Consider the following 14,353-nt stretch of genomic DNA (forward strand, 5'->3'; position numbering starts at 1 on the left):
GGCCGCATAATTAGAAATAAATATTACAAAATAAAGGACAGACATTTTAAATATATATGTATGAAGGAAAAGAAATACCGTAAGAGTAAGAAAAGCATTTTTGCATGAAAAAGAGCTTATCATAAGAAAGTCCCAACTGGGAAAGAAAGAAATTAGAAAGTTAGAAGCAGACTGCAGAGAGTTTGTGACAGGGAAGTGGATTATTAAAGATAAGTAGACTTTTAATAGGCTTGTTGTCTAAAGAAGAGTGCTCAGCAGTTAAGAAAATACATCTGACAATTAGAACTAAGAACCTTGTGGTGTTATTTGCGGTATTTTGTCTACCAAACTGTGTTGTGAGTATGCTTAAGCTTTCAGATTTAGAAGATAAGATGCCAACACCTGAATTACCACATCTCCCCCACTTGTTATATATGAACTGAGCCCAAAAGATGGAAAGTTCCAGGAAAAGATAAAGAAGATTCCCCCGAGAAGCTCCCAAGCCTTGACTATCCTGGGAGGCTGCCACCTGGAACTGCTTATCTACAAGACCTTGGGACCTTGGAGAGGAACAGAAGTTAATTCTTCAAAGGCCAACAGCCAACTGAAAGACACCCGCCCCCCTTTCACTTAACTTTACTGGTGAAGTGTATAAATTTCTTGAGGTTTTTGTAATAAAGTGTCATTGGCTCAAGAAGCCTTTGTCCACCTCAGATTCTTTCCAAAGCGTCGTCATTTAGGGACCTAAAGAAAATTCAGTCCCTAAAGGAGAAAGAATCGCTGCAGATAAGAATCTGCAGAACTCCACCTGCCTTTTGCCCCATCTTTCTGAGATTTTGACCGGGAACGGACAATTACAAACCGACTGAGATTAGTCCGTGACAAAGAAAAATGCTGTGGTAAAATTTATGAAGAATTTCCTCAAAGATTGAATCACAGACAGAAATCCTTGGACACTCAAGCATCAGGCCCAGGCTACAGGTCAGTCCCTCACTGAGTCTGTACCTCCCCAGAAAGGTAAAGCATAGCCCATATGCTGAGTCCAGTCTTAAATGATGCACAAACTTACTTAGACCCAGAGGATGAACAATTGAACTGGCCCCTGTTGCCTTCGCACTAGTGGTCCTTCACATCCAAGGAGAGCTAGCATGGAAACTAGAACACTGTGGAGTCCTTGGAGTGGCTCATACTATTTGAATTATGTTTTCCCTGAACAGCACTAATTATTTCCTGTAAGAATGGTAACACATTTTTAAAGAACAATCTAATTGCCCAGACTTTCACTCTAACGTTAATTTGTCTCTACTGATTTATTTTTCGTGATATTTTAAGGAAGATAAGAGAATATTGTTATTTTTCCATTTACAGGATTTGAGTTAAAATGCATTTACAATAACAGTCACATGCAACTACATTCATAGAATACACAGTAGCTTAAAACTTGAATGCACACAGATCAATCTTTTATTGATTCAAACAGAATAAGATGCCAAGTGCAGAACAATGCATAATATATTTATAGAATTAAGTATATTAAATCAGTAACATAGAAGAGTATGCTACATATAAAATTTAAAGAGTGAAATTCACCAAGATGGTATTAAATGAATATTAATTCTCAATTCTGAATTCATTTGGCCACAATTTGTTATATGAAAAGACCCTTCAGCCCATAATAAAATCTAGAAAAAAATAAAGAAAAATAACAAAATTGAAACAGGAACAAGTAGAAAAGGATGAGAAGGTTTATAACAGAAAAATAAAAGAAAAGCAATCTATTAAAATATCAACTGCCCTTAAAAGTGAAAAGGAGACCTTAAAATTGAACTCAAGAGCATAGCTTTTAAGTGCTATTATACCTGTAAGAGAAAAAGCAGTTATCTGCAGTAGTTTTAAAGGTCAAAGATATATTCAGAAATAGGTCTGCAAGAACGCAAGTGGCAAGATGCCACACTGGCCCGAGGAAGGCAACTCGGTAATTCGGTGACCCTGCAGGCCAGCCTTGATGATGGATAGGTGTCGGGCAACACTGGAAGGTCAAGAACCTGTCACAAAGGTTTCAGAAACACCCACAGTGATGCTCAGAGTATGCGTAAGGCCAGGATTCAGAGGAATGTCAGAGAAGGTCAAGGAAAATATCTCTAGTCTCCAAAAGGTAAGCAAATCCAACACCTAAACCTGTAAATATGGGCATTCTTCTGGAATAAAACTTGAAAGTCAAACATAATTTTAACATAATTATTTTCACCATTTGTTAATAAGATTTTAATTAGAACAATAAACAGCATTTCAATAATGCTAAAAATAGGCAAAAGAAACAAAAAAAATCTTAGCATCATATATATAGAAGGAGAAGGAAGGAAAGGGGGCTGTGTGGAGCCTCACCAAGTGCTGTGTGCATGTATATCCCTTTCATTCTGAACTATAGTATGATGTGAGACTACCATGCAGCAATAGAAGCATAAGCGATTAGAAAAGGCACTCACATGAGACACAAATGTATTAATATTTGCCACTGGAAGACACTCCTTTAAAAGTGTAGTATATGTGGTTGTTAACTCACTGAGTTTTCAAAATTCTTCTCGAGGTGTGCACCACTTGAGAAATGAATGAACCAAGGCCCAGGTAGATTAGCTTATTTGGCCAAGGCCGCAGAACTTGTATGACCTTGAGGTTGAGTATCCAGAAATCGCGCCTCAAGTTCTCTAGTCACGCTGTCGGTAAATGATGCTAATATTCTGAAACATTTATAATTTTAGTGCTAGCCTTTTTGAGTTTCCATTTCTTTTTATATAAAGCCTTTCATCTTGGTACAGAGAATTATTTTTCAAGGTGTCTACTGTTTCATTTAAACATGTAAACCTGGAAATACGATGTGTGTTTATATGATATTAAACTAATTGAAAACTAGGGAAAGATATTAACAGATATAATAAGATCTTTTATCCCTTTGTACTTCACAGAAGGTTTTGGCCTTTCCTATTTCAAAGCAAAATAACAATACCTTTAATTGACTGCATAATATGTGTTTGTTCAATGAATGATACTGATTTCCATGAATCATAAAGTAGCCTCAAAGTCAAACCTGTAAGTAGAAATGCAGAAAATGTTTTATTTAATAACAACAGGCTAGAATAAGTGTATAGCTTCCTGGTATGGCTACACTTATTTAAAAACCAAACTGTCACTGGGCTTGTCTCAATATCAGATTCATTTACTTATTAGTTTGGATTTTTTTTAAAGGCCAAAGATAAGTCCTATGTACGTGGAAATATTGATTTTGAAGATAATTGCTGATACTAGACACTCCAGCTGTATCTCATTAATAGTACAGAGGCAAGCACAAGTTGGAGCAAAGAAGCAGTAGACATCTTCTGCACTTTTATAACCCAAGAACCTCACATATTGACCTCATTGAAATGGATTAGTAAATATTTGCATAAGACATGAAACATTTTGAAGAAGGGCCAAAATCATAATGGTTTATGCAGAATACATTAAGTTCTGAACATAACATCTGTAAAGCTAATTCATCATTATTGATTTTAAAATGAAAACACAACTTGAAATTGAAAATTAGCTGAGGCAAAATGCAATATGTGGGCTATATGTGTGCTTTAGTGGTCTCTTCTGATAATCAACCAGGATTTCTGTGGCCGAGCCTGTGCATTGTCTCTAGGATTTTTCAGTGGACAGACTAAGACATAGTTGTAATACTTTTATATTAATATTTTTAATTGAAACTTCAAAGTTTAGAATTTTTACTTCTTTTGCTTTCTGTTTGTACCTTTTTCTTCTAAAATTTTAATCATGTAATTATTTGTTCTACCTTCTATATGTATACATCATCTCATAATTTAAACATAGTATGTCAATAACATAAAAACAAATAATTCCAGTAACAAAATTATTTATTTATTTTTCTTGAATTAATCATTTTGGGGGGATATGTTTTACCAGACATATATATTAATTTATTTACTGTTTTAAAATAATTTGGATCATTAGGCCACCATTGTAAGAAAGAGGCTAAATTTAATGTGAAAATTCTATAGTTCAGACTTACCATCTTTAATTATTAAATAGACACTTAAAAACTGAATAAAGTTTTAATTCAATGTAGTATCATTTTAGAAGAGGTTATGACTAAGTATGTAGTGTATATAGCTTCAAATGATGAAATTTAACAGATTTGGTTTTTTATATTATACTATCTGTGGGCTGCTTTCTATAGTGGATTTGAAGTGCCTGATCCACAATAAAGGCCGCACACACAGAGGCAACCATGGGCATCCCCCAGTCCCTCTGAGTATCTCTTGACTCACTTCCTCCTATTATTTCTTCTATTTCATCAAATAAAACATATCATATTCAGTAGCCTCACTTTTATCTACAATTGGCAGGAGAAGGACATTTGTAAGAGGGTACTGTGTTATTATCATGAGCAAACCCAAGTACAAATGGTTCTATCCAATCACTGGGCACCTTCTATCAAATAGTATCAATATGGTGATATCTACACTTAAACACATTGATGGTGCATTGATTTATTTGTATCAGTAGGGTTTTTGAAATCCTAGACTTTGCTTCTGCAATTTTTTTGAAGATTTAAAGAACTTTATTAGAAAGATAGAAATACAGAGGATAGGTACAGCTCCATACCAGACTGGCATGGAGGGGTGACTCGAATGAATACACCCTGCTTCTGCAATTTAAACTTATAACGCACATAGAAAAGAAAGAAATAAAAAATGGAGTGCTCAGAGGGGGATAAAATGTAGAAAACATCTGCTTGTATTTCTTTTAGATAAGCCCAAAGTCTGCAAAAACAAGCTCAGAATAAGAAAATCCCCTAAATTTTTTGTTAGTAAATCATCTATAATGAGAAAGTGTAGCATAGAAGATCGGAGATCATAGGAAAATTAATCACTTAATATTCACACTTGAGTCTTATTTAAGTTCATTGGAAATACCTGCCTTCCCTTTATGTTTCAATGAACTTTTAAATACTCCGATGAATTTTTATTTTTTATTTATTATTTATTTATTTATTTTTGTTTTTGTGACACTAGGGATTGAATCCAGGGGCATTCTACTTCTCAGCTACACCCCCAGCCCTATCTTTATTCTTTATTTTGAAACAGGGTCTCACTAATTGCTGAGGGCCTCACTAAGTAGCTGAGGCTGGCCGTGAACCTGTGATATCATCCTGTCTCAGCCTCCCAAATGCTGGGATTACAAGCGTGCACCATCACACCTGGCTTTCAATGAACTTTTAAATAGTTCACTCTTGATACTTCTAATCTTGATATCTATTAGCTTCAAATCATAGTCACTGTTTTTGTCTGTATCTCCTTCTAAATATCTAAATTTCTCTCACTACTATCTAAATATCTAAATTTCTCTCACTACTATCTAAATATCTAAATTTCTCTCACTACTATCTAAATATCTAAATTTCTCTCACTAGTGGCTTACAAATTAAGAAATATGTTAAACTTTTTCTAAGCATTTGACTCTGGCCTGAGTGTGTGTGTGTGTGTGTGTGTGTGTGTGTGTGTGAGAGAGAGAGAGAGAGAGAGAGAGAGAGAGAGAGAGAGAGAGAGATTTTCTTTTATTTATGTTACAAAGTAGTAAATAGCAATCACTCAGGAGAAAACTATGAAGTTTATTTTATGAGCTCCTTCAAATGGACACAAATTTGTGCCAAAGAAAGACCTGTAAAGCTAAATTATCATAACAAGGGTTTCTACTTTAGAATCTATAAAACATTTTAAAGAATAAACACTCAAATTTGATATGCTTATAAAAGTAAATATTATAGAGTTATTTAGTAATCATAGATTTGTAACCCTCTCCAAAGGGGAAAATATATATATTTATTTATCATTGTATATATATATATCATTATATATGTTTTAATGTACATCTTTTAATATTTTCAGATATTGAGTGGTCTTCTGGTAAGTAATATTGATCATATGAATATAGATTTACAACTCTGAAAAAGATAAAAGAAGTTGAGAAGAACAGTTTATAAAGGAAATATATAACAATGTTGAACAGATTAAAGAGTGCTTACTAACAATTAGGCTGTGCCATCACAGGTAAGCCCTCTTACTCAGTTCTCCTGTTAGGCATACCTTTGTCATCATATGATTGTGTTAGTAACTAGTTACACTAGAATATTTCTCCATCTTGTACACTGTGAAATTAAACTGATTTCCTTTCTCTGTGTAGACTATCTTATACCCTGTTGTAGATTAAAGCCATCTACACTTAAACTGTCCCCCAACTAATGAATGAATAAAGAAAAAGTGGTGTGTACACGCTATAGAGTTTTATTCAGACATGAAGAGTAACAAAATTATGCCATTTTCAGGAAAATGGATGAAACTAAAGAAACTCATTGTAAGTTGGGCAAATAGATTCAGAACATCAAGGGTTACAGGTTCTCTTCCATATGTAGAAGCAACAGAAAGAATAGAAAATAAATGAAATTTTATGAAAAGAAGAGAGACCAATAGAGTTGTGGAAGGTGATGGGGCAGGAAAGACATGGGAAGAGATAAAGGAGGCTTGGGAAAGAAAAAGGACACACAGTGTTATGTGTGTATATGACTGTCTCACTATGGGTCTCCCTATTGTGTGTGGGGAGGGGTGAGAGAGGAGGACATACCAAATCATGTATGCATATATCAATATATTATTTTAAATATCACTGTGATGTATAATTACAGCACAGTGATAAAAATTAAGGTAATTTTAAAAAGTGAACTGGCCCTAATGAATAGCATTAGTAGAGCTAAAACATTTTAAATCTTATTCTGAAATTCTCAGATGATGCCCTTCTCTGTTTTCTTATTAACACATAAAAATATGCTCTTGTATTGTGGTAGGCTATAATATTTTACATTTTTATTAGACATGTTAAATAAACACAAAATGTTTAAATATTTTAATAAAAACCTTAAAGTTGCCAAATGTTTAGGAATGAGAGAAATAAAATAATCTCCTATAAAGACTCTATATTTTAAAGAAGATCAGAGAGGAAATAAAAAAGTTAATGTAAAATTCTCCCTTCCCATTTTTTTTTTTTGAAGTACTGGGGGTGAAATATACGGGCATTCTTCCTCCAAGCTATCTCTCTAGCTCATTTTATGTTTTTTTTTGTTTGTTTGTTTGTTTTTTTTTTTGTTGTTTTTTTTTGAAAGAGGGTCTCCCTAGGTTGATGAGTCTCATTATTTGCTGAAGCTGTATCCAAACCTGTGATCCTTCTGTCTCAGCCTCCCAAGTACTGGAATTACAGGTGTGTACCACCATGCCCAGATCCACGTGATTATTTGAAATAATGGGAGGTACTAAAATAAAAGTGATTCAAGGGATGCAAGAATGGAAATCGACAGTGTAGATAGGGATGAGCTAATTTTCAAAAACTAGTGAGGGAAAGTATATCTGAGGAAAAAAGTTTTGAATAATGTGAAAACATTGAACTCCACGATTCTTTTCTATTTTTGTCTTGGTCTCTATCATGGGATTTAAGCAAAGTCCTGTGTTCCTTTCACAATTTTCTATATGTCTAAAGGAAGGGTCCAGAATGCTGAAGGAATATTTGAAATGTGTGGAGATGTTGAGGAATGTATAAAAAATATGTAGGATTACAAACGGTTTACATTGCTACTTTTAAATTATTCAAGGGATTGTCCTATGGAAACATTCATGTTGATTCTGAATTTATTAAATATGTGAAACCAACATGCAAAGTGAAGAAAATATAGGAAAATGGGATTCAGTTCAATATAAAACCAATTTTAAGTTTCTAGTGAAGAAGCAGCTGTTAGGCTGGAGTAGGACATTGTTGCTACCTTGGACAGAGGCCACAGCCCAAGTTGGATGGTAACTATGGCTCTTTACAAAGCAAATTCTAAACATACTTGTTGAGTAAGGATTCAGGGAACGAACTTGTAAACACAACAGCATAATAAAAGCAAATGCAAGGCAAAAAGGGTTTTACGGGCAGTGTTCTAGACAATTGGATGTTACTCTGATTCCATAGGAAGATTCTCTCATTTTAAAAACAATAAATATAAAGAAGAAAAATTTTCTCTCTTTTCTTATGTTTTATATAACACAATTGCACCAGCTAATAATTACCACTTTGGAACAGTTCAATAGTATATCAGCTTTTGCTTTCCTCAACTTTAGTCCTATGTTTTGATAATATTATATCATGTGAAGTATATTAAACCTTGACTGGAAAGGCTAGTGTAAACCACCCATTTATCAATTCACTGACCCAGAGTTGGATTGAGTTTGGACCATTATATACTTATTTCTTTCATTTCTAAAATGGAAATTTATACATGCACTTGTGTGTGCCATACATCTTACTGGAGTATAAAGAATTTGAGATTTTCCTTTAAGAATGTGAAATCCATCTTAATAAAGTAGGAAGTATTTGAACCTTTGTTATCAATTATTAGATACCACAGAATATTTTCTTAATATATATGAACTCATAAAATGATCAAATGACAATGATTTCTATCTTAGACTTCCTGAAATTTTTAAATTAAAGGAAGTTGTTGAAGACAGTTAAAACACAAGGAAAAGTTGTTTCATAAATATTCTGTTTCTTTTATCCAATTACAAATAAAATGGTCATTGAATAAAAACCTATCTTTTTATATACTTGGTACTTTATTTTGGAAAATATGTTTCACTTCTCAATTTATATTTTTTTCTGAACACATAATATAGATACTACCATAAATATATTTAAGATTTGTAGTGCCTAAGTTAATCAATGTAAAAGACTTTAAAATCTATAAGGTGTCATAAAATTAACATTTTGAAAAAAATGAATAAAAGGAAATAGATATTTTTATAAAAGGTAATTCTGTGAGGATTATATTATGCATTACAATGTGTCAGTTTGTTTATTTATATTCATTTATTGATTGACTCAGGAGCATTTGCTGTCAACAACTACTGGCTGAGGTTTACACATCAGTCCTATTGATAATTAAGTATTTTATTATTTACCACTAATATAAATACTACAGGCTCTTATCAATGAAGAACGTTTTTAGCTGGTAGTTTATTCCAGTTGTCATAAATTCTTCTGGCACATTTTTGGAAAAGCTACAACAAGGGAATTTAAACAGACTCTCATAATTCCTCATAATATTAAAGGAATTCAATTTAATATTTATCTTTGGAATGTTATTTTTGGAACATTATTCTAAATGAGGCATGATTTAAAGAATACTTTACAAGACACGTATGAGAGATATAAAAGATCAGCCCCATTCCTTCTGTAATTTCTTAATGCTAGATACTGCTTTGTTTATGCGTGCAATGAAAACAAAACTGTAAGATGGAAAACTAAATTGCTAAGATGACTCATAGAGAAAATGACTTTGGAGTTTATTTTATTCTAAAGAGCCCCACATAAACTAGATCCGTATTTAAAATTCACTTATGGATTGAGTGAGTTGCATAAGCTCTCCCATGCCATGTTTTGTAAATGATTAGTCATTACTACTAAGTCTAGCTTGTTCAGACTGGAGCACTTGGTTTTATGAGGCATGAAATTCAAAGGCGAGTACAGCACTTCTCTACTGTCTGTGGTCAATCTATGAAAGAAACTTTCCCATACTTGCTAATAGGACTGATGGACTTTTTAAATGCTACCGTGCAAAGGCGCAGTGCCATTTGCCACTAAGAGTGAAAGAAAGGTGAGGCTGAAAAGGGGCCGCTGCCACCTACAGTGGCAAATGGAATTTGATGGCATAAGTGCTCTGATTCACAACATGTTTGTATTTTGCAGGTAAGAACCTAGAGTCCAAATGAATAACTGACACGTTAAACAACAAACAGAACCAAAGCTACGTTCAAGAGGAAATTACCATAAATTTTGAATCAATTATGGTCAAACTTCAAAATATCTCCCCAGCATTTCTAATTATTCACTATTATGAACTATATATGTTAAAACTGTCACTTGCGTTATCTTAATAGATATACAACATAAAACCTTATACTATCTTTAATAACATATTATGTATTTTTATGTTTTATAATTAATAAATGAATCATTTAGCAAATACCAACAAGTATCTCCATGAAAATGGCCAAGTAGATAGTTCCAAGGGCCCACTCCTCTACTCAGTGTTTCAATATAAAGCAAGAACTAGAAGAGCCAAATGTTAAGAACTCGGGAAAGTAGTCACATGTTTACAGAAACCAAAGAAACCACTGAATGAAGAAAAAGGCATTTTTTAATTTTACAGTTTTGTGATGCAAGGTACTTAAACATTATAGTGCGATTCAAGGTAATACGTTCATATATGTGTAGAACAGCTCTTGGTGTGCGACCCTAAGCACCATCTTCTACTGTATCTTCCCTTCCCCTACATGCTAATAATATTGGTAGTAATATCATCACATATGAGCGTAATATTCTGTGCTCTGTTTTTTCCCTCTAACTCCCTTTCTCCTTCCCTTTCCTCCCTCCCTCAGTCTTCTTCCACACTTCTACTGGTCACTCTCCTTAATAGCATGGATTCCCTTTTTTGCTTTTTTTCCCCCTGTAACTTACATTTGAGAGAAAAACATATGACCCTGGACTTTCTGAGAGTGGCTGATTTTACCCAGCGTCGTGTTCTCTAGTTACACCAATTTCCCTGCAAATGACATAATTTTGCTCTTCTTTATGGTTGAGTAAGACTTTATTTTGTGCATCTGTTACATTTTATTTATCCATTTATCTGTTGATGGACACGAGGGTTGGGTCCATAATTTAGCGATGCTCATGGCTACACATATATCGCTAGTGTCTTCCAACTTCAATTCTTTGTGACAAATGCCAGGGAGTAGTACATGTGGGTCATATGGTAGTTCCATTTCTTGAGCAGGAAGAGGAAGCAGGTTAGAAAGAAACCATTAAGTAACATAGATAAGCTTCCCACAATGTGCCTGACTGAATTTCCCCATCTGGTATCTCCTTTCGTAATTCTACTGCTCTGCAGAACTCAGCTCCTATCTTCAGATACAGGAGGCTGAGTTTGGAGAGAGAATTGATGCTGGTCTTCAGTTTGCACAGTTTCAGGTAAGCTGTGGCCTTTCCATGGCTGTCCACGCTGCAAAAGAGTGGACCTTCAGCATGTCCTTGCAGGATCCCATCTGGTCAAGGAACAAAGTCCTTCTACTAATGCCTCTGCAGACACCGAAAGAAAAGATTCACCTTCTAAGCTGCACTTTGGGATCATATTTAAAATTGTCTGCCGTGTTTTGTTCATTTTGGATTAAATGTTCCTTCCCGAAGATCACAAACAACATATTGCTAGCTGAATTTACTTCTGAGGGGAAAAAATCACTATTATACCATCACTATTTATCAATTCAGATGTGTTTTCTTTGTTAAAAGTTACTGTTTTCTCTCTCTTTTTCTCTTTTTCTTTCTCTCTCTCTACCACTCCCTCTTTCCTTTTCTTTCTTTTTTTCTTGTTTTCTTTCTTTTGGGGGCTAGATATTAGCTTTTAAGCAAAGCAAACGCATAAATTACATAAGTTTTGTAGTAAACTAACTTCATGTGCCTGGTGTCCAGAATGTTTTATATCATAATATCACTACATATCCATAAGTGATAAGTGGAAAAGTGAATCATGTGTATGAATCTAAAAATAAAGTTAGCAGCAGATTCTGCATTCATAGATTCAATCAGTGAGAAATAAAAACTTGAAAAAATAATTTATATCTGTATTAATCATGTACAGAATTTCATTCTTGTCATTCTCTCTCTCTCTCTCTCTCTCTCTCTCTCTCTCTCTCTCTCTCTCTCCTTTTTTTTGGTGGTACTGGGGTTTCTGGAAGCCCTTCTACCTCCGGGCTACACTCCCAGACCTATTTTATACTTTTTTATTTGGAAACAGGGTCTCTTAAGCCAGCGCGGCTGGCTTCAAACCTGCGCAATCCTCCTTGCTCTGTCTCCCAAGTGCGGGGATGACAAGCGTGCGCCACCACGCCCGGCGTTGTCATTATCTCTTAAACAATATAGCATTATAACTATTTACGTAGCTTTCACACTGTATTGGGCATTAAAAATACTTTAGAGATGTTTAAAGATGACTTAAAGTTTATAAGTTATATATTATATGTGATGTATATATGTGTTATATGCAAATACTGCGCCACTTTAAATAAGGTAAGTGAGTCTCTGAAGATTTTTGTGTCTTGGATAAGGGGTCTCGGAATCAGTTCCCCACAGATACCGAGGGAGAACTTCATGCTAAAATGAGAAAGAATAAGGGTGGGCTGTGATTGTGATCGGGTCCTGAGAAGAGGTGGGAGAAAATGCAAAGAGTGCAAATGTGTGTACTCATCCGTGGAATTGTTTTCTTTTCAGACTATGAGCAGGGGATATATTTTGATAATATGCAAACTGTGAAAAATATAATGTTAAAATCAGTGTATTACCTCAAAAACAACTTCTCCCATGCAAAAAGTTGACAGAGATACTTTTCTTCACTTATATTTTATAGGATAAAGAATAAATTAATGTCATTCTTGAAATAGTCCCCTTTAAAGGCTTAACTTGTCTAAATAACTTTGTAAATATTATTTAATTTATCATTAATAAAACTAAAAAACTAAAATTTACTCTCATTTTAATTAATTATTAACAAAAACATGTTTGTCATTTTAACTGTATGGTAAACAAAAAATAGTCTAGTTACAGTTTAATGCTCTAATGACCAAATACACATGGTATTGAATGAAACTTTTGCAAAAATGTTTTCATTAAATAAGTTTTTAACAGTTATTATAGGGTTTGAAAATTTATACATAAATTTGGCTAGTGAACCAAGTGAAAAATCACCTTTTATTTTCTAGGTGATATTTATAAAACCAGAATTACCAAATAAACCATGGTGTTTATTCTACTTTCTCATGCTACTTTAGAAACTTTAAATTTAAAAATGAACTAACATACCTAGGGGTAATATACTATACTTAAAAATAATTTTTAGTCAAATATTCATTTAGAGTTGACCATACTGGTATAAAGGAGATAACTGTTAGTTGCTAAGTCCTTTTGAAATGTGCACATAACTCTTTTGATGATAAAGCCAAGAAGTTACTGAGGACCATTAGCATGTATACACTTGCAGATAGTAGGTTATGCACAGAACGTGCAAGACTACAATTTTCTATACTTGTAAAATCAAAGACATATTTTCATCTGAAGCTATGTAATACCAGTCTTTGGTGAATAAAAATTATATTCTAAAATCATTAGGAATTCTCTGAGAATAATGCTGGTGAAGATTAAATCTAGAGAAAGATGGGCTGGAACCGAAATGGCCAAAGATTAGAGTATGGTTTGAAAACATTCATCTTAGTTGAAGGGCACTTGTGCTTTTGATCCTTGTTCAACCTAATTAATATTGTTAGGTGTTAATATCTTTGTAATTATATTTAGTTTCATTATACTTAATATTAATTATGATGTTCTAATACTGGTTTACAGAAAGAAACTAAGCAAGAAACTTCAGGCATCCAATTGTATCTTCTAATATCATATTACTATTGCATACCACTACGATTAATGAAAATTAAAACTATTCCACACCACTATTCCATACCATAACACAGACAGTGTTGGGATATTATATCATCATCATCATCATCATCATCATCATCATTTATTATTTTATGCTTAAGTGCCAGATGTCATCATCATCATCATCATCATCATTTATTATTTTATGCTTAAGTGCCAGATGGACAGACCTTATGGGAAGTTATTTTATTTCTGATCATTGATCTTAGTCAAAAGTGTCCAATTGAATTTGCAGTCTAGGTGCCTGAGGCAAAGCAGAAGGTGAAAGATGACATAAGAAGGTGTCTATCTGGAAACACCTCCGCTAAAGATGGGAGATGAGTGGTTGACATTCTGGATGTTGATCCATGTTAGGGATCTAGAATCATTACAATGTGAAAGTCATATCTACATTAAGCTGCATTCAGATAGAATAAGACAGGTAGTGCCACACGGCCATTCATTCAACAAGTATTTATTAAGTTCTTACTGAGTTCTAGCCATGTACTAGCTTCTAGGGTTACAGTATGGAAACAACTGTATTGTGAATCTTGGCTACATCCAGAAATGCATGAATATATTCATCATTAACAAAAGTAGCTCACTCTTACCTGAAGTAGACTGTAAGCACACCTGGAATCCAGCTTACATTTCAGATGAGGTCATATATTTCATATCTACTGAACTGTATGTCATTTCCCAGGTCTTTCTTTCTCTTTTCTTATTTATTCTTCTATTTTCTCCCACCGAGTGCATCTCTGTCTTGTCA

Source organism: Muscardinus avellanarius (assembly GCF_963383645.1).
Source record: "Muscardinus avellanarius genome assembly, chromosome: 2".
NCBI classification, from domain to species: Eukaryota; Metazoa; Chordata; class Mammalia; order Rodentia; family Gliridae; genus Muscardinus; species Muscardinus avellanarius.